Below are 22,766 nucleotides of genomic sequence, written 5' to 3' on the forward strand. Positions count from 1 at the left end.
CACCGAAGCATTACTAAAGAAATTGCTGTAGGGATTCCCATGCTGCTGTCCATAAATCGCGTAACGCTCTGGGGAGAGGCGGGGAGTACGGCCAAGTGTTAGAGCTAATACAAGCATTTTAGTTTTCCTTCTAAAAAGCATTAAGGGGAGGGGGGGGGCTGTTTGGGAAGAGAAACTCATTCGATACTTTCATTATGGATTGCTCCAGCAATTTCTGTAGTTCTTTTTCTTCTTCTTCTTCTTCTTCTTCTTCTTCTTCTTCTTCTTTATGGCTCTACATTCCCACTGGAACTTGACCTGCCTCTCTTCAACTTAGTGTTCTTTGAGCACTTTCACAGTTATTAATTGAAGGGCTTTCTTTGCCTGCCATTGCATGAATTTGTACATTGTGAGGCAAGGACAATGATACACTATGCCGAGGAAGTCGAGAAAATTTTCCCGACCGGAACGGGAATCGAACCCACCGTCTCCGGATTGGCGATCCATAGCCTCTTAACCACTAGGCTAACTGGAGACATCAGTTAGTTATTTCTTCGGTAATCTGTTTAAGAATCTCCCGAATTTATTTTTCATCAGAATTTTCTACGGAAATTCCTTTAGGAATTATTCATAGACATAGAAGGATTCCCTTCGACAATAAATTTAAAAATTTGTCTGTCTATTATTTTAGGAATTCCTCCGACAATTCCTCTAAGGATATCTCATATTGGCAACTCTTTTAGAATTTTCTCCGGCAGCTCTTTTGGTTCTTTTCTAATAATTCCTTCGGAAATATTAGAATTTCTTCGAGGAATACTTTTGGAAATTTCTTCAAAAGATACCTCAGAATAGTTTTAACAAATCCTTCCAGGAAAATTTCTCCGACAGTAATTCCTAGTGGAGTTCTTTTAAAATTCCTTCAGCAATTTTGCTACCAAACTGTTCCAGGATGTCTAGTCATAACTCAAAATTTATCAATTACTCAAATTTTCTAAAAATGATATAGGTACTTTTTAAAAACTTCAGGGGTGGCAAAAATGTTTGGCATAAGCAACTTATTTTTTCTCTCACAAAAAAATGTTCAACATGCTGTAACTTTTCACAGAGTGCATCAAAAATTTTCAAACTTTGATTGTTTGCCCACCTCTTATATGTACATCATTGGTGCAAATTTGATTAATCTTTCGCGAAGTTAGAACCGTTCTCGTAATACAGAATGTTTTAGACCACTTCTTTTTGAACTGTCATATCCAGGAAACCCGTGAACCGAATTTAATGAAATTTTGAACGTTTATCAACAATATATTAATGCTTCACAAGTTATTAAAACATAGGTACTTTTTGAACGCTGAAAAGAGTTATCATAGATTGACAGTTTTTGTTTTTTTTCTCAAAAAAAAAAATGTAAATTTCGATATTCAAAGATTTCTACTCCTGTAGAGCCCATTTGGATTAAAGAAAAAAAAAACACATTTAGTAATTTTTGTGTGGTGTTGTAAATTTGACTTATTTTCCTTTATATGGGTGGAAATGTCAAACCGGTAAAACTTTATTCGTCGTGAGAAAATATTACATTTCATAACGTCGTATCAAGTATCAATATATTGTTGATAAACGTGAAAAAAAACACTCGATTTGGTTCTCTGGTTTCCGAGGTATGACAGTTCAAAAATTAGTTGTCTTAAAAATAGTGTTTTACCAGAACGGTCCTAACTTCGCGAAAGATTAACCAATCGAGCTCAAATTTGCACCAATGATGCACATATAATAGGTTGACAAACAGTCAATTTGAGATTGTTGAATGCACTCTACGAAAAGTTACAGCATGTAGAAGTTTTTTGTAAGAGTAGAGTGCCTATCCCAAACATTTTGGCCACCCCCTGTATACACAAATATCGCCCAAAGGTAAAAAAAAATCTTGCAAGATTTCTGAGAGTTGCTCCTGGGATTTCTACCAGAGTGCCTTCCTGTGTTCCCTCAGAAGTTTTTCAGGAGATATCTGTTGGATTACCTACCGATATTTCTTCCGGAGGTTTTCCGATAGGCTTCCAGAGTTTTTTCCTGGATTCCTTCTGAAGATCAATATAAAACTATTCAAAGTTTTTCGATTCGATTTTTTCTTGGATTTCCTCACGGAATTTCGCCCGTAGTTGCTCCATGATTGCATGAGGTTTTCAGAATTCCTCCTTGAATGCCCTTAATATGTCCTCTCGGGATTACTCTTAGAACTTTTTTTCCCGAGATGTCTCATTTTTTCTCAGGTTTTTCTTTCCAGAATTTCTTGTGGAGATTTCTTCAATAAGACTTTTGCGAAGTTTCTCGCAAGATTTCACTGGAATTCTTAGAATAATTCTTCGGGAATTTCATGTTAGGAATTTCGTATGTTATCCCAGGAGACATTCTGAGGGAAGCCCGTGGAAAAATCCATACAAGGACTTTGGGAGTACCTATTAAAGAATTCCCTAAAAGAGTACATATCCAGAAATCTGTAAAAAAAATAATCTCAGGCAAAACACTGCAAGAAATCCGATACAACTACGAGAAACAGCTTGGCTCTGAAAGAAATCCCACAAAACACGATCACATGGGAAAAAACTCAATAAGCATTATCAGCAATAGCTTCTGTAGAAATCCCAGAACACACTAAGGAAAAAAAATCTTAGGAGAAAGTCCAGGGCAAATTCAGAAAAGCACTGAGGGACATCTCAGGGCCAACATCGAAAGAAATCTTCTGAGAGAAGTTCCAAGAGAAACTCCAAGAGAAATCTCGGAGAAAATTAAAAAAAACCCGAGAACCTTCAAGAAACATCCCAGCTGAAACTGCTGTAGAAAATCCGGACGGATCTCTGAAAAAAAATCACATAAATTTGTTGAAGATTTTACAGGAAAAACTTTGAAAAAACAATCTCGGGAGGAACTCCTGCAGAAAATTCATGAAAAGTCCTTAACCTGAACCTAATTTAGAGTCCTATTGTCCACTACGGTACTACGTGAGCGATTTCGATTGACAGCTGCACCACAGAGAACAGACGTTTAAGCTCGAACAAAAATACGTCGAAATCGTGTGGTAAGGATTTAAGTGCACCTTAACGCCACCAACGGAGACTGCCCCACGATGGCAGTATTCATCGTTAAAACACACTACTACACTACTTGCGCCACGCAACGAGAGCATAACGACATATTCTGAAATGACCGTAACAAAATTTTACACAAGGCAGAAAGCTAAGATAGACGTCTGTTCGCTGTGGCTGCACTTACACTTTATACAGCACCTAAATCTATTCTAATCTACTTTATCGAACTTTGTTAGAAAATTCTCAAATTTTGTTGGAGCAAAATTGACCATATTTGAAGTTCGCTGTCAAATTTTCAGCTCAATAGCTTATAGGAGAACAAAGTTACAGTATGTCAAAGTTGGCCATTTTGTATGGAAAACGGCTTTTACTACTATTTTTATGAACACAGCTGTATGTCGCATTGTGTGAAATGTCGCAACAAGTTCAGGTTGCGACATTGTCATTATTGTTGCGTGGTTGACAGTGACCTCACCATAAAATAGCTGAACCGCAGTTTTTCGTTTATAGGTACAAGAAGATTGTGGTATGATCTTCCTATGGTGATAGACCGGACAAATCTTGTTGACTCATTCCAGCTGTTTGGTAAAAGGAGCGTCAGCCTCTTATGGTGTTTGCGATTTTATTCATTTCGCTTCACTAGATATTTTCTCGTTCCATATTTGACGTCGATTGGTTTTAGCCAAAGTCGGTGGGAACTAACCGTCTTGGCACTAAATACCGGACTTTAATTTTTTCCAAGCTAAGAAAATCATCCGACCCGTTGATCAAATCTATACTACATACAGTCATTGTGAACGCAAACCGGCATACTACGGTAACTAGTCTATCGAACCTGCGTCGTCGTATTGCGGTTATTGAACTGATTGCTTTAAGCCTCGCAGAAGAGAAATTTGCGGTACATTTTTGCACACCTTTGTTGCAGCGGCAAACGATTAGGAAGGTACATGCTGTGTAGATACAAGTGCAATAGTACATATAGTGCTACAATCGGAACTTGGAGCCTTGACAAGAAGAAGACTTGGTCGGTCGTGGTGTGGCCATCGCATCGCAGCCATCAGGCTGCGTTAATTGAGGTTAGGTTTCAAGCGGCGTGCAGCGCACTGATGGCGCGCCGCCACGCTGTTAACACCTGAACCCACCGGGCGAAGCTGCGCGGAGCAGCTGACTGCCCTGCCATCAGATAATCAGGAACTAGTTCAGGAGATTGGGTTTGTGTGGTTTTCGGCGTCTTGATTACTTTGTGGTGTGGAAGCGATTGGTTTTCTTAACGGCGGCGATGAGTGCAGTCTCTATACGCGTATCAAATTGTAAACGTTCACAACGCTCCATGCTGATTGAAGTGTGTGGTTCGTACGCGGTTGGTTTCCAATATCTGAAGAGTCGGGAACGAGGGATTGGCTGTGAAGTGAAGTGATGGGTCTATTATTATGCGCTTTAAGTAGGTAAGATTTTCTTGAGATTGGGTTTGTGGGGAAGATGAGCGGAGGGAATTGATGGATAGGAATGACCCACTTACTGGTTTAGGCAGTGGGTTTGAGAGAAGATGGAAAACTGGAAATGCACTTTAACCGAATGAAGAACATCTGGTTAAGTTTATGTGAGTTGATCACAAATCTTGCTTGGTTATAATATTTGGTTATGAAAATAATCTATTTCGAGAAGGGTTCCAATAATGTGACCTGAATGCAATGATAAAATAGTAAGCTCGTTTCATACTTATTGTGGGCTTCGTGGCCGTGCGGTTAGCGGCGTCAGTCGTATAGGCGTATTGTGAGTGCCACGGAGTGAGGGTTCGATTCCCGCTCCAGTCGGAGGAAACTTTTCGTCAAACGAAAAATTCTTCACTGGTCCACTGGGTGTTCCGTGTTGTCCGTTGCCTAATGTTAGTGATTGTTCAGTCTGTGCAACCTCTGGTTGAAAACGGTGAAGTGTCTTTTTATTATAATCACACTATAATTAACCCGGGAGCGGTCGCGTCGTGTACTGAGTACACGCACCATGAAAAACGCACACTTGTGGTTCACAGCGTGAGCGCGGCGTCGCTGCAGATAGTCATAGACGCGACTGCTCGAGGGTTAGCGCAGTTTCGAGTTCGAAAGGAATCGCTCAAGAAACTTCTTGAGTAATTCCTACCAGAAACTTTCTTCGGTGACTGCCATTTGAACTGTCATTTCTTCGCTACTGCGTAAAGCCTGTATCCGCAATAATCGGGACACAGAAGTACGGCTGTAGCTCTGTAATGAATCGGTAAAATTGGCCAAATCATTGACCGAGAACTCTTTGGTGTATGTTTATCATGTGTGCAAAATTTCATAAAAATCGATGCATTACTTTTAACTGTGGATGAAAAACAAACAGACGGGGTTTTAAGCATTTTGTACAATCATGACCAATTTTCATTCGTATAATAGATGGTTCTTTTACGCTACAGTTCAAAGTTCCGTGATGATAATAATAAAATTTCGTTAGCAGTTATAATACTTATATAGAGTCACTGTCTTGCAAAATTTCATCAACTTTGATCAATTGGTTTGAAAGTTACTGGTGTTGATGGGGGTGAGTGTTAGTGAAAATTTTTCGTGTTTTTCATGTGTGATGTTTGCCTATTCATAACTTTTGAATTTCTCTGCCAATTTTCATGAAATTTTTACAGAAGATAGTTGATTACGTGTATATTATGCCTGCAAAATTTGATGATTATTGATATAGTACTTTCAATAGTACAATCGAAACAATAAAGGGTGCTGACTGATTGCTGTCTAAGGGGCTAAAATCACGTTCAGTCCCAATACATGTTTCGACTATAAAATTGTCGATAGTACATCGATTTTTTTTGAAATTTTGCCTATGCAACAAATGTAGATTGAGAGGTTTGTGTTCAAAATTTCAGCCATTTTCTTCGCCAAATTCAAAAGTTACAGCACTGGCAAGCAAAGCTAGGGTCTGTACAAAATTCAATGGCGCACATTCTACTCTTTCATCGCTACAATAAAAAGTACTGCAACGATCCGCATGAAATTTTGTAGCAAGGATGGGAACACTCACTTGCAAAGAGTTACACTCACTTGCTATTTTCTCAGCTCAGAAGCGTGCAATCAAAAAACGATGTATGGACGACTTTTGCCTTGTGGTTTTGTCTAAAAGTTTGCCAAATATAGTAGGGGTCACGCACGCATATCAAAGTCGTGACAGAGCTGTGAAAGTGACTCTCCACGAGGTGAGTGTAATTTACATTCACCTCGTGGAGAGTTGCCTTCGCAGCTCCCTGACGACTTCGGCATGTGTGTGCGACCCCTAATCTATTCGGCAAAGTTTTAGACAAAACCACAAGGCAAAAGTCGTCCATACATCGTTTTTTGATTGCACGCTTCTGAGCTGAGAAAATAGCAAGTGAGTGTAACTCTTTGCAAGTGAGTGTTCCCATCCCTGGTGAAATGAACACATCTCAAGATGCTATGAGGCCAAATTTGAGCAATTTTAATGTATCTATTGCAGAGTAATAGTTGTACTTCTGTGTCCCGATTATTGCGGATACAGGCTTTACTACGATCGAAGAAAAACCGGTTTCTTGAGCGATTCAGGCAAGGAATTTTCCATGCATCAAGATAGGCTGAGAAATTCCTTCTGATCTGCAAACAGCGCTGTAACTGCAAGGGGTCGCAAAGCGGTAAATGCACTAAAATGCAGAAAAAATAATCAAAATATATAATTGTAGCATAGTACCGAAGAACTGATTTTAGGAAATTGTTGCTCTGGCACAATACCTAATGAATTGTGTCAGTGTAAAACAAACAAACCATCGTTAGCCAAATATCCGACGTGTTCGGTCAACCATGTCCCCAAGACAAACTTTATGCAAATTTCATTCACAGCATCGATGGCGATGACACCAGTGCCATCCATCGAGTACGTCACTGTTCCCCGAGGAAGTTGGGTTACTTGTTATTGGTTAACTGCAGTTCCCGTGCGGACTTTCCAATGAAAAGCTATATAATTCTTATATTCTGTATGTGACGTACTGAATGGATGACCCTCTCCACAACAATGAACCCCAATCAAACCAGCTTATGCCGCCGATCAATTGCCAGGGATTAATTCAGGTCAATTAGATCAGCACACCACCCACCGCAACCACCCCACTTCATGAAGCCGTACGTTCGCCACAGCACGATAATGGCTGCAATGCCAATGATGCAAACATCCAATGGAAGCGAATGCAAATTAGCGGCCGGTCCGTCCCATCGTTATGTCCAATTTTGCATGAGCTGAGCTAATTTGTCGTCAATGCTGATGAGTGGTGGTAGTTGGTGGTGACGCTTCTCAGCAGATTCGCATTGCAAAACCATGAACTCAACAAACGTTCATGGTAAATGCTTCAATGAAAAAGTTGTAACAATTGTTGCTCGTAGGGGAAAATTTAGCTTTTCAGATTACATGTTTCACAGAACATAGTATGGATTGACTCAGATAAATCATCATGATAAAAATATGATAATTTTATTAAAGCTGTAATGACAAACTTGCATATCACGCCTCGAGCATGTGTGCTTGTCAAAAACGCAATCATCGCTATATTCGTCTCTGAACCAGAGATCTAAATATATGATATCACAGATGATGTGTATGTTGGAAACCTCTTCAGAACATAGGGTATTGTACCATTTGGGCAGGTGTACCTATTTTGGGCACTTGTCTCTATAACCAAGTCAATTTCAAACCGATTGATTTGAATTTTTGTACAGAGTTGGATACTGTACGTGCCTAGTTCTGGACAAAATTTCAAATCAATCGGTTTGAAATTGACTTAGTTATAGCGGCAAGTGCCCAAAATAGGTACACCTGCCCAAATGTTACAAGACCCTACGTTCATTAATCAGGATGCATGCATTACATCACATTTAGGATAACACACAATGAACAAAAGTACGCCACAATAGCGACTTCCGCTCTCCATTCTCATTCACACTCGACTTGATCCGCTCATCGTGCTCTCTGCGTTCCACGCTGAGGCTCTTGTGCCAACCGGATCAGTAGCGACAACCAACTTTGTAGGATTGTTGTCCGGAATTCTTGCGACATGCCCTGCTCATCTTACCCTTCCGGCTTTGGTCACCTTCTGGATGCTGGGAGTTTACGGTGGAGTGCATCGAGCTCGTGGTTCAATCTTCGCCTGCACACCGCCGAAGATCGTCCTTAGCACGAGCTGCTCGAAAACTCCAAGTGCTTGAAGGTCCTCCTTGAGCATTGTCTATGTCTCGTGTCCGTAGAGGACCAGCGGTCTTATTAGCGTTTTGCACATGATGCATTTGGTGCCAGGGGAATCTTTTTAGATCGCAGCTTCTTCTGGATTTCGTAGCAGGCCCAACTTCCGCTGATGATGCGCTTTCGGATTTCACGACTGACATTGTTGGCAGCCGCCAGTAAGGATCCGAGGTAGACGAATTGCTCCACCAACTCGAAGGTATCCCCGTCTATCGTGACATTACTACCTAGACGGATCCGGTCGTGTTCGGTTCCGCCTACCAACCAGCATGTACTTTGTTTTTGATGTATTCACCACCAGTTTCAGATGGGTGTACAGCTCTGCCACCGTTCCAAATGTTCTAGCGATAATGGCTATGTTATGTCGTTTGCGAAGCAGTTTTATACATCGCCCTTCGTTGCATTGCTTTGAGTAGTCTGGTAACTTCTCAGGAAAGCAGTTTTAGCTCATGATGTAGATCTACGTGGTTCATACTTTCGCGTGCCACTTTCAATTCAGTGAACAGGGACCAAGTATTCACGGCATTTCTGGAGCGTTTGTTATACGGTGAAGTTCTAGTCTGTAGTCGATCGGCCGTCGAGGAAACCAGCTTCCCAACTAACATTTATTGTGAATGTAAACGTCAACAAAGCGTCCTCAATACGGTTTGATGCTGAGTTACTTGTGTTGTACATATGGATGGAAGCTCCTATGCAAGCCCTATACCAATGGATCTGGCGAACTTAATCCACATGTATATGCTGTGCGAGCAGCTTCTATGCCACCAAGTCATAGCATTTTTCTCGACTCCTATGTAACCACTAACTGAATAACATCTTGAGAAGGCGCTTTTTCAGCCTTTTCACAGTTGTTAAATAATAGTTATACACTGAAGTTTTTTTTTACGACGGTAGTGGTCCCGCGTAAAAAAAACCGCGTTATTTAAAAAACGTCGTAAAAAAGTCAAGTCATGGTAGATGTGGTCCTGACTATTTTACGCGTGTTTTGGATTTTTTACGACGTATTTTTGAAATAACGCGGATTTTAAGGACGGACCGCGTAAAAAACCGCGTAAAAACTGCGTAAAAAAACTTCAGTGTACTAATCGATTAAATATCATTAGGTTATGGATACCGCGACACAATACATGTGAAACTGGAAGTATCGCTTTAAAAATGGATTAATTGAAGTTTTTGCCGCTACTTGGATTCGAGCTCCCGATCTCCGTATCCACTGGTCCCGATGATGTCCTCGCTGCCACACTGCTATGTATAAATAGCTTACAAAATAGCCCGTTTTGTTTTACTGCAGACAAGACTTTATAATTGTGCCACAAGAAACCTTACCCTACTTCACCTTGCTGCAAAAGCTTGTGAAACGCCAAACGCAATAATGTTTACATTGAATAAGCTGTGTGGCTGCGCCAACAGGTTCTTCGTTACAGCTTCTAGTTGAAAGAATGTTCTTTAAACAGCTACGTAGCGCTGCTGTTTTGTGTATTTGGCAACATAACAAAACGTACTGCATAGAAGCAGCTGCTTTATTGGTTGGGATACTTATTCGATTTGTACATCTTCCGGGAAATCTCCCGGAGTTGGAATAGAGTGCAGTTAAGGCAGCCCCAGTGACAAGTGATTGATTTCGGAAAACTGAGTTTGGTAGCTGTGTTGCAGCCGTGTATTAACTTATGGTTTATATTGGACTAGCTTTTTTTTATTCAGCGTTGACTGCTTCAATTCGATTGTTACACAAAAGAAAGAAATTCATTGAAGCCTATAGCGCTGAAAATGTTAGTTGGGTTGGTAACTTCCTACAAACTCATTTACTTTAGGTAATAGACTACGGGAAAAGATCTGGGATAGCACTTCGTGAAGGGCATTCACTCTGAAGTTCTCGCATTCCAAATGGTAGCCTTTCCAGCCTTTGCCGTTCCAATGTTCGGGATATTTACCGCTTTAATAACCACCTCTATGAGCTCAAAGAGCTTTTTAGGAATTCATGCTGGAGGATATTTTGGAGATTTTGCCGAAAGAACTCCAGGAAGAATCGCCGAAGAAAATCTTGGAGAAATCTTTGTAACTCTTTGAATCCCAAGGAACTCCTGAAGGAATTACTGAAGAAATTCCGAAGCCGCTCCTACAGGAATTACCAAAAGATTTTCTTGGGGAGTTACTGGATGAATTCCCGGAGAAATACCCCATCTTTGAGGAACTCCCGCATAAATTCCCGAAGGAATTCCTGAAGGTAATTCCGGATGTAATCCAAAAGGAGATTTTTGAGGAATTCACACTGGTGGATGTTCTGGAGATTTTTCCGGAGGAATTCCAAAAATAATGGCCGAGGCAAACCAACTCAAGGCAAGAAACTCTCGGATGAATTTTCAAAGAAACTCCTTGAGAGATTCCTGAAGGAGAACCTGCAGGAATTCCCGAAGGAAGCGCTGGAGGAACTCTCAATGGATCTCCTTGAGAAGTTCCCAGATAAATTCCCAAAAAAAATCTCATCGAAAGTGCTTAAGGGATTCCCGCATAAATTCCCGAAGGAACTCCCGGAGGTATATTAGAATGAATTCGGAGAACTCTCTGATAGAAGAATTCCCGACGAAACCACTGTGAGATATAGTGTAGAATTAGCAATTAAGTTAAAATACACATTAATAAAAACCAAAAAAAATAAAATCCGATTGAACCTCGTGAAAATATTCCCGAAGAAACTTCTAGAGCAAAACTTCTCGTAAGAGAGTCCTGAAGGAATTTCAGAAGGAACTCCTGGAGCATTTTTTGAGGAATTTTCGGATGATTTTTCAAAGGAAATCTTGGAGAAACTTCTAAAGAACGCCAAGAAGAAATTTTCAAAAAAAAAAAACAGGAGAATTTCTGATTAAGCTACTCGTGAAGCAATTCCTATAGAAATTTCCAAAGTAATCCCCGCAGAAACTCACTGTGAAACTCCCGGATAAATCTCCCAAGGAACTCTTTGAACACTTTCCGAAAAAAAAATCCTTGATGAATTTTCGAAGGGGATGCCTCGAAGAATTTCCAATGGAACTTCTAATCGAATTTCAGAAGAAAATCTGTTAGAAATTTTGAGATGAAATCCCGAAGGAACTCCTAGAGCAGTTGCCGAAGTAACTGTTGAAGGGAGGAGTTCGAAAAGCACCTTCTCGTGCAATATCCGATTGATTTCCTGGTGGTTTCCTGGTGGAATCCCAGGTGGTATTACTGCAAAATCCCCAAAGAAAATATTGTTAGGGACATTTTAGAATGAATTACTGCTGGAGAAATTCTTGTTGCCGGAGTCTTGGAAGGAATCGCTACTATCAGAATCAATGAAGGAATTCAAGTTTGCTAAATTCCAATTGAAGTTTACTTTGTCGGGACCCTGGAAGGAGTCTTCGCTGAAAAAATCCTAGAAGAAATTTCGTTTAATCGTAATACCGGAAAGATTTCCAGCTGGTGCCATAGAAGAGATTCCTTCCTACTGGAAGAATCTACGAAGAATTTCCTGGAGAATTATACAATGTTGGTAGTGATGCTTAATGCTCATCACTCAAGGGAAGATTCATTTATTACGTCCATCGTTTTTCGGGATTTCTAGAAACCCCCTCCACCCTCTGTCACGCTATTTTCCTATACCTAATACACGTACTGTCACACTTTCTTAAATCCCCCCACCCTCCAAAACGTTGGACGTAATTTTTGAACGTTCCCCAAATTCATCGCTGCCTTAAGCATTCATGTCTCTGTTCTTTGTGCCTTTCCGATGTTCGTTGAAGTGCTATTTCCACCTTTCGACCACAATCCGTTATGCTGCGTTCGGGTCTGGTCGAGCCTTTGGTAGAACTTTCGTATTTCTTATAAACGGTACAGGAGTTCCACTTTTTTCATAATGCACTTCTCAAAGAAGCAGATCTCCTACGGCATCCGGTTCTGTCGGGTTCCATGCTGCAGCATGTCCGCCCTCACTGTGTTCTTTTTTTTCCACCAGTGTGAACTTTTCCGTTTATTCGACTCCGTTTAGTATCCAGCGGTCCTCTCGGCTGAGTCGTCTGTACTCTAACAGTTTTCTAGAAGGAGTTCACCAAGTTAAAGTCCTACCTACAAAAATATCAAAAAGATAAGTGATTTCTCCACTTACGTATTTTGAATTGTTTAAAGAATGACGCCTCCTGATTCCTGAATTTAGTTATCATCAGCATATCAATTAGATGGATTGAGACAAACTCTCGTTGATTTTTTTCTTTAGTTTTATTTTCCATAAATCCAAAAAAGGATCGCGATTGCTTGTAAAAAAAAGTCCGATTTTAATCATAGTCATTTATGGGACACGTGCAAGAACAGATCTCTCAAACGTGACTTGGCTCAGTGCGAAACAGCAAATTGAAGTTGGCAAAAGTCTACGCGAACCGAACCCGGGACAAGCAGGGCCAACAAATACAGTCATTCCGTTTCAGGATGGAATGTGCTGCTGCTGCCGCTTTGTCTTGTTTTCAGTTTTATTGACTCTCCAGCTGTTGTTGATGTCGAAGGGGAGCCCTCTTGGAGGCCTCCACCGGAGGCTGGTTGTCTGAAAAGTTTTATTGGCGATTTTTGCCTGTGCGTGTCTATAGGAGGGAAACGGATTGAGGCGGCTACTTTCGGGATTAGATGGGTAGTTCCTCCTAAATAACATTTGTTAGTCAAATACATTAGAAGATTCTTAGAGCCGTCATAAAACCAAAACAAACGGTATAAGGATTTATGACGGTTCTCAAAACCTCTACAAGACTAATTGGTTATCATAATGTTCATCATGAAATGAGAATTGGAGAGTTCAAATTATTGTTTGAAATGAACTTAAGAGTGAAGAACTATGGCAAAGTAATTAGCTCAGGCCATAATAAAACCATCCTGTGTTAAAAATATCAGTTTTCACAATCAACAAACGAAATGTACACTTTGTACAGCATTCCCCTACCTACATATTCTCAAATCTCAAATAAACGAACAAACGGTTGCAATCCCCGTCGTCGACGTGGATCCGAAGATGCCAACTGAGCCGCCACCGCTCGCAGGAAAGTGACATTAATCCGGTGAGAAACGAACTGAATTTCAATGGGAATCGTTTTGTTTGGCGGAACGGAGTCCTGGCTTGGCCTGGGATTGCGTAATAATCCACTCTTCTGGTTGGCGCCTAAGTGATTGAGATGGGGATCGGCACACTACTGTGTGAACTGGTAACGAAAAGGCTGGCTGTCGGAAATATTGATTGAAATAAAAGATGAGAATCGAAAGAGATACGATTAGACAAAGCCAAATACTCTTGACAAGGTTTCCGATATTTACTCTGAAATATGGAAATGGGTGTGTTGAGAATTCTGTGAAATGTACATCTGCAGCACCAGATGGACGTTGAAGACTTCTCTTCTTCATTTTTATTGAACTGGAATCGAAATTTAAAAAAAAATCCAATAAATTCAACCCGTGTGTCTTTTTTTGGCTTTAACAAGGTTTTAATCAGTTTAAAAAAATAAATTTTCTTCATCAAAATCATAACAAATCCAGAAATGGTGTTAGGCTCGGTTTTTCCATATGTGTAGTAAGATTTTTTTTTAATTTCTAACATTCAGAAAGGCTACGAACAACGGTGTCTAATGCTATTCAAACGGTAACAGCCTTCTGATAGCTACCTGAAGACCATTAATGCATAAACCAACCAATGATTCCAATCATCACCTCCCCACGTCCATTAGGTTCGATTCGATTCAGCAGCGCTTTCATCAACCTAATTCCGTTTTGAGACAACGACCGTTAACTCCCGTCGACGACCGCCAATGTACCCGCCCGCCCGTTGTCATCCCACCATAAAGCAACAAGGTCCAGTTTCCTTACAAAGCCAAGCAAGACCATATTCGCCCGCCCTTCATCAAGAAAGTGCATCGGTCCAAGTCTGGACCCGCCAGATGATGATGATGGTCGCCTATGCAGTTGTTTTTTGCTGGTTTTGTCTTTTTCACAAACCAGCATCATTGCCGTGTTTTTGTTGGCTTTGTCGTTGCTGGAGCTTGAGGGAGCAACCACAACGCTACAAATAACCGTTAATGGTGTACATATTAGTTTTATTTCTTTTTTTGTGCCCGCCTTTTTCCTCCCTCGAATGAAAGCAGTTTTGCGCCATTGAACGAGCGGTCATAATTAAGATTTAGCGTCGTAAGCGTCCAATGTAGCGTAGTAGTACTCAACAAAATCAATCCCACTTTTATTGCATTCCGGGGGTGGAGTGCGCATGGTACCTAGCTGTGGAAGTAAAGTTGCGAGTGCGACGAGACAGATAAGAGCTCTATATGTGTTTACTTACATCTGGTTACACATACCGACTTCCTTGTTTACAATTCGTTGAAAATCTATCTCAGCCTTTTAGCTCCATTCAGTGTCAGACAATCGTCGATACGGCGAGATGGTGAAGATCTGTGTAAACAAGGTCCGCTCTCAGTTCGATACACCAGAACAAGCAATGGTTTTGAGATTTTAAAGTTGTTATGAATATTATGAATATGTATTTCATATGAATCTATGCTGTCAATGTTTTGCTTTATCTTTAATTAACGAAATTGTTAACCCGGGACCAGTTCATCTCGGGGTTTGCGCTATACTTTCCTTCCGATGAAAGAACTCACATCATGCGAATTTGTCGGGAGTGGCACTCAATACCAAGTCCTCGGCGTGATATTCACGTGCGCTAACTATTACACCAGGACCGCTTCACACTATCAATATTGTTGTTGCGACGAAAGTCTGCGTATAGAGACCCTAACAGTAGGTCGGCTCCAGAGACACGTTATTCTCCATATCTAGTCATCTCAAGCAGTTTCGATGATGAATATTTGGGCCCATATAGCCCCAGCTGTGAAGGAAATTTTGGGAAGAGTACCTTCGTGCCTGCCACACGATATACACATGCAAAATGATCATTAGCAAAGGGAGTTCTCAGTTAACAACTGTGGAAGTGTTCATAGAACACTATCTGAGAAGCGGGCTTTGTCCCAGTTGGGACGTTACGCCAAGAAGAAGAAAAAGAAACTGAAGAAAATTCACTGTTGAATTACAAAATTCACAAAAAATAGGTCAAAGAAGAGTGCATCGTTTCATGGTCGCCATGTTGAAATATGGGTCGCCATGTTATATTTCAAATTACTTCTTAGCGATGTTCCTCCAGTTTCCCCGATCATTCATTGATTGACAATAGGACACGATCTGCGAAATACTAGAAATGCGCAGAATTCCCGTTTTTACAGTAGAATGGTGCAAAAAGCGGGGGTATTATGATTCCTTGTTTAAGTTTGAGCCAAATTTTGGGTAATGGTGTTGTTTTTTTTCATTTACTGCCTCTTCACTAACGGAATTTCCCAAAGTTTTACTCAAACAGTATCAAATTAAGCAAGGAATCGTAACATCCACGCCTTTTGAACCATTTTACTTGTAGTTTTGGTTCCGACCAGTGAAATCCTCTGGAAAGATTCCAAATGGTATTTTTTCAGGGGTTTCTCGAGGAATTTCTTCCAGAATCCTCATAGGTATTTCAAACAAAATTATTCTTGAAAATCTTTCCGGAATTGATCCACGTGACTTACCAGGTGCATCTTCAGCATTCTTTTAGTGATTTCTTTCAGTAATCCCTTCGCAGTTATTCCAGAAACTCCTTTCGGAGTTCTTCCAATAATCGGGCATCTTCCAATTCGGGTATCTTCCGAAATTCATACACCTCCCCGTAAACTACTACATTTCTGGTGAAATTTTTCCGAAATTATATTACTTTACTTTTTTGGCTTAGCATTGTTCCTCAAATCTCTCAGAGGTTCCACTTAAAAATTTCTCATAGATTCTTCTCGAAATTATTATAGGGATTTCTTCAGGAATTCTCCTAAGGATTGCTCCCGGGACTCTTCTACATAGACAACATAACACCGTTCAAAAGTCAAAAGACTCTATAGCAAAGTGATGGCTAAAAACCCAAATTAATCCACCTAGCGGTGATGGCGCCTTTCTCGTGCCTTCGAAACCCCATTTCAATAAAACTCAAGCGAAATGTTTATGTATATCGCACTTTCATACAACTAACAGAAATCCATTTCATGATACCAGAAATCATATCGTTAATCTCGCTTTCAATGTTTGAGCCTCAAACTCTTAAGAAAAAGACGCTATCTTGGATTTGAAGCCGCCATTCAGGATCAAAGATTGCTATCTTGGATATTCTGGTCGCCATTTTTGGAATCCAGACATCACCCCCATACCAAATATACCAATTATGCATTGTTTCAGGCCCTAAAACTCCACTAAACAGCCGCGATATTGAATTCGGAGCCACCATCTTAAATTTTAGATCGCCATTTTGGATATCCTGATCGCCATTTTGGACTCTGGAAGTCTTCCCCATACCAAATATACCAATATTGCATGGTTTTAGAGCCGAAAACTTCATTAAACAGCTGTTAGAGCCTAAATCTCCATCAAACAGCCGCCATCTTGAAACTGAAGCCGTCATTTTGGATTTTAGATTGGTATCTTATACATTCTGGTCGACATTTTTTGATTCCGGTTTAGAGCTAAGGCTAACTTCTTGGTTTTAGAGCTAAGGCTAACTTCTTAACCCTCTAATGGATACCTGGGGTCCATTGGACCCCAGAGCCACTTTGAAGTGGTCGCAAAAAAGTTTGGATTGACACATCGGTCTCGTTTTCACAGTACCTTCAAACTACACCGCGATGAGTTATTTGTGCAAAAATAACAAATATTTCATGGCGTACTATAGATTATTTTTTAAGTCAAAGTTGAACCGGGCGATTTTGGTCCCCTGGGGTCCATTGGACCCCACGACACGAATGATTGTATCTTGTGATCGTCACTTCCTAGAATAATGCTGTCTTCGACAAAATTGTTCAATAGACCAAGGGCAATCTTGTGACGAACAAATATAATTGGAATTAGCCCAGTAGGTGGCGCTATTGTTTATTCAAATTATGGATTGAAAGTTAAATTTAGCTTGAATATCTTGAGATTCGGAATGTATAGAAAGTTCGTGTCTTCGGCAAAAGTGTTCAATACATCAAGGATTATTTGGTAATGAAAATTATTTTAAAGTTTTTCTGCAAAATGGCGCTAATTAGTTCGTATATGCCCAGCATCCTAGATTACCGAGTGGCAAGCGTCCTCAAATAAGTACGCTTCTTTTGAAGTGAACATCTTGAGAAGAACACAATATAATTACATTCTGTTCACAATACCAATACTTTCAATTTGGTGGATAATTTACTTCAGAATTTACTCACCCGGATACCTCCAGGAATTCCTCCCAAAATTTCTGAAGGAACTCCTACCAGGATTCTTCCAGAAAGTAATTCCTCCCGAGGTTCCTCTACGATTTCATCGGGGAAATCCACTTAAAAGCCCTCCGGAAATGACTCCCAAAACTACTTCAGGAATTCCAATAGGGATTCAAATAGGAATTCGTAAAAGGATTCTTCCACAAATGCTTTCCGAAATTCCTCCACGAATTCCTCCCAGAATTTCTTCAGGAATTTGTCTCCGAATTGCTCCCGGGTCTTCTCCAGAATTTCCTCCCGGGTCTCCTGCATGAGTTTTTCTAGGAAATCCACTTGAAATTCCTCCTGGGATTTCTGCAGGAATTCTTACCGGTATTTCTCAACGAATTTCTCCCGGGATTTCTCCAAGAATTCTTCCTGGCATTCCTTCAGGAATTCCTCTCGGGATTATTTCAGGAATTTCTCCCGGGATTCTCCAGAAATTTCTCCTGGGATTCCTCTAGGAGTTGCTCTCAAGATTCCTCTAGGAATTTCTTCCAGGATTCCTCCAGGAACTCCTCACGGGATTCCTCCAGGAATTTCTAGGTTACGGGAAGGAAACGTTGAAATTTACATTCCATTTTATTCGATTTTTCATGAAAATATATTTTGTATCACAGAGAACAGACATCCAAGCCTATAGAAAATTGCCTCTAAAGCTGTGCAAGGATTCATTTTTTTTTAGCGTTGACAACACTAGCGTCACCTATGCGGCAAGTTGCTACAATTAGTGGTGAGTACGCATATCTACATAAGTTTTATATTCACCACCGACAACAGCGTGGGAACATTGGGATAGCAGCGCTACCACGATGTTGGCACTTGTGTTGCCATTTCAAATGAACGTTTAATTCCTTACACAGTTTTGAAACTGAGCTTGGTTGTCTGATCTCTGTGCTTGTATGGAACGTTCTATGCAAGCCTCATACTTAAGTCATCCTGTATTTTCAGAAAGCAATGGAAAATTGTGTAGATTATGATCAAAGTATAATTGTATATATCCCATAATCTGTAATATAGACACTATAGATTCCATATGCTTTCCAAGGTGCAGACAACTGTAAGGGGCCGTCCATAGATGAAGTAGCATTCTAGGGTGGTGGGGAGAGTCTCTGATTATGATTATGATTATTAGGTATGGGAAAATAGGGGGAAAAGGGGGGTGTCAAAAATCGTAAAAAAAAATGCTACGCCATTTATGGATGGCCCTAACCAAGCGATCTGTCAATTCGTTTAGACAAACGGGATTTACGGAACGATAGCGACTGTGGGTTGTGTGACGTCATTTTCTATTAGTACACACTAAATTCACTCTAAAATTGCGTAATTCAACTATTTCTCCCCAAGTCTGTAGATTCTATAGTGTCTATATTCGGTAGGTCCATGTCCTGCCAAATAACAGCTGTAGACACCATCTCTATAAATAATAAGCATCCCGCACCAGCGTCTCCCAATAGCAGAGTTCGTATCAAATGGCTCATCAACTGAACATTTTTGACCTACCCAACAACTAAGACACCATTTTTCTAAGAAATCAGGATCCTGAGATATTATGAGATAAAAAATTTGCATGCTATCTAGCACTGCCAAGTGGTGGAATATCGAATCAAACGGTCCATATTCTATAAGTTCTTGACCAATCAAACAACTTTGCCGAAGACATCAACTATATAAGTAATCAGGATCCTTAGATATATGAAATTTAAATTTTAATAGTGTTACGTCTGTTTGTCTCTGATTCCTCTTGGGTTTATTCAAATATTACGAAACGCAAAATTTGACAACTTAAGGGCTCCTCCCTTCTCCGTGTAACAACTTTTGTATGGAAAATTTTGAATGAAACGTAACACAGCGCTAAACCACCTCCCACTCCTTTGCGTTACGTAATATTTGAATGACCCCTTTTGGCCCGCTGGACATATATGTCTACTCGTCTACAGCAGTGCGATTAACTCTATTGTTTCGGTACGTCTTGTCCTTGTCCGCTTGTTTAGGTACGTTATATCCTGAGGAAGGGGGGGCATTTTTCAATGCTCACTAGCACCACCTAGCGGAAACTTCCCGAACTAATTTGTTCATCACTAGATAGGCCTTGACTTTCCTAACATCTTTGCTGAAAACATCACCCTTTCAAAAAGTAAGGATCACGAGATACGCGAGAATATATGTTAGGGTCCAATGGACCACAGGGTCCCAAAACGGACCTTCATTTAAGATAGCCTCTTGAGGGTTAAAACAGACGCCATCTTGAATTTGAAGCCACCATCTTGGATTTCAGACCGCCATCTTGGATATTCTAGTCGACATTTTAGGAGTCCAGACATCTTCCCCATATGTATTAAATATTCCCATATAGCATGCTTTAAGAGCCTAAATCGCTAGTAAACAGCCGCCATCTTGAATTTTGAGCCGCCGCGCCACCTTGAACATTTGGCTGCCATCTTGAATTTTGGGCCGACATCGTGGAGCTTCTGGTCTCCAGTGTTGGTTTCCGCACAAAACTCGTCAACCATGCTAAGGGTTACAAAAATTGCCGCAGTTTGATTTATCGCATGATGGGCTAGTTCAGTTTTACATACGGCCAGTTCTACCGGTGCAGGTCCGGATCACTGAAATGGCCATAACTCCGGAATGCCTTAGCCGATCTGGACCATTTTGGATAGCAAAACGGTTCGATTTAAGCTGTAATCCGAAAAATCGACCAATGGGAAGTGCCTTAAAAGTGAAAGAACTTATTTTGCGCACATACATACATACAGACATAATCTCAATTCGTTGAACTGAGTTGATTGGTATATGCGACTTGATCCACCGAGCCTTTTTTGAAAAAATCGTTTTTTGAGTGAACATATAGTTTTTTAGTACACTAAGTGTGCGAGAAAGGCAAAACACTACTTTCGAGCTTTCTTGCTTTAGTTATCTAACTAAACCAATAGATTCCAAGATTCCAATTTCCAAGCAAATTTAATAATCTTTCAAATGCGATAAGTTTGACCATTTTCAAGTTATAGCCAGCTTGAGGCAAGCAAGGTCAAAAACATGTAATGTTCAGTTACTACGTAACGGTTGAGATTTGACCATATGCGTAAAACATTTTTTTCACCGGTCGGAACCTGTTTGCTTGCTAACGTTCATAAGGTTATCAAAAAATCCTAGCCTTGCTGTGTCGCATACATAGGTTCAGTTCAATTTTATATTTAGCCGCTTTCGGAGGGACACCCGGAACTGGTTACGGCACTACCGGCTGTCCCTAATGTGGTCCTAACCTATTTCTTTTATAACCAGTCATCAGGTTATCATAAAAGCCGTTATTTGTTGTATCGCATGCATGGGTTTGGTACTCTTTTATATTTGACCAATCCGTCGAGGGTCGAGACCCCCGGAACCGGTTCCGGACAACTACCGGTTCAGATATGGTCTGATACTGTTTTCCTGCTTGCCGTTCATCAGGTTATCGTAAATGCCGCTGTTTGATTTGTCGCTGTAGAAGCAGAAGGATTCGCGTTCATCGTTACGAATTCCGTTCAAAAACAAATTGTGGATTTCAATGCATCGTTAAATATTTACGCAAGCTAATCTTTTGTTTGCGAATGTTTGCTACCTATGCCTGTTTTAGCTGTGTTGTGTTAAGCGATAGAAGCTGTGATCAAAAAAGGTTTGTACGAGTTGAAGCTGTAAAGCAGCCCTGTAGCACCCTGTAGTTAGAATATCGTGATCCTGAGGTGCTTTACGGGGCCGGGAGCTTGTGACTGCCGTCGAAATTCTATCCTGCGGAATCACTAAGGGCACATCTTGGAAAGATCCTGTATAATACACTGCGTGCCAGAGTTCCGATATAAATACTTGAAGTCGCTAAGGGGCCGTCCATATACCACGTGGACAGAAAATTCATGGTTTTTTACCCCCTCCCCCTCCCCGTGGACAAGCGTGGATTTTTCATTGACCCCTACCCCCCTCCCCCATTGTCCACGTGGACATCAGAAAAAAAGTTTTTTTTTTTCACATTTCTAAAAAAAAAAATAGAAAAAGTGATTTTGAAAAGTTTTTTTTTTAATTTTTATTCGTAAATCATGTCTTAAATATAATTGAAAACTTTATAAAATACAAATATTCTATAGCTTTACATAGAATACAAACAAGTAGCACAAAATAGGTACCTACAAGTTTTCAACATTGTTTTTAATTCAGCTTAATGTTTGTGAGAGTGTGGGTTCATATCTTGCTCCAGTTGGTGAAAAGTTTTCGTCAAACGGAAATTCTTCATTGGGTGTTTTTCGTGTAATGTCTATCGCCTTATGTTAGTGATTGTTCAATGTTTAGTCTGTACAGCCTCTGATTGATGACGATGTTTTTTAGAATATTTATTCAATCTGTGTTTGTCTGATTGTTTTGTTGAGATAAGGTAATTTTTAATCTTAGATTTTTGTTGAGATAAGATTATATTTCTTAGATTCTTACAAAAACCAAAATTTACAGCAACTAAATTGTATTGGTGAGGCTTAGACTTCAATATCCATTAGAAACATCTTAAATTTTAAAGGAACCTACAAAAAAAGTTTTTGAGATAAGCCTGCAAATCCCTACAAGTATTTTGAAACTTTGAAGTAGCCTCAAAATGAAATATCATATAAAACTTAGAAAAATTCATACAGAACTTCAAAGAAAATTTTCTGACTGAAACACTAACATTTGCATGGTCTACACTCCATTTTAAATCTCCAGTATATTCCTCGATGAAGAAAACTAAGTAATTAGAAAGATAATTTAAAACAAATTAGTCTGTGAATCAGTACCATAATTTTGTTCCCTTGAAGAAGTAACTTACAACCAAAAGACAATGTATAATAAAATAATATGTATGAAAAAACTGTTGAAGAGAATCTCATCAATAATGCGACATAATTTGTTTCGTTTGTTGATTCTTGTTTCCTAATTTATATGTTAATGTTGTCCACGTGGACATTTGACGAACTCCCACCCCCCTCTCCATGGACAAGCGTGGACTTTTCGCTAACCCCCTCCCCCCTCCAAGCTGTCCACGTGGTATATGGACGGCCCCTAACGAGTGCGAAGATGTAGATGAAAGCGAAGACTCTGGATGTTTCCATTCAGGAAGAGCCTGCAC

Source organism: Aedes albopictus, chromosome 1 (genome assembly GCF_035046485.1).
Source record: "Aedes albopictus strain Foshan chromosome 1, AalbF5, whole genome shotgun sequence".
NCBI lineage: Eukaryota > Metazoa > Arthropoda > Insecta > Diptera > Culicidae > Aedes > Aedes albopictus.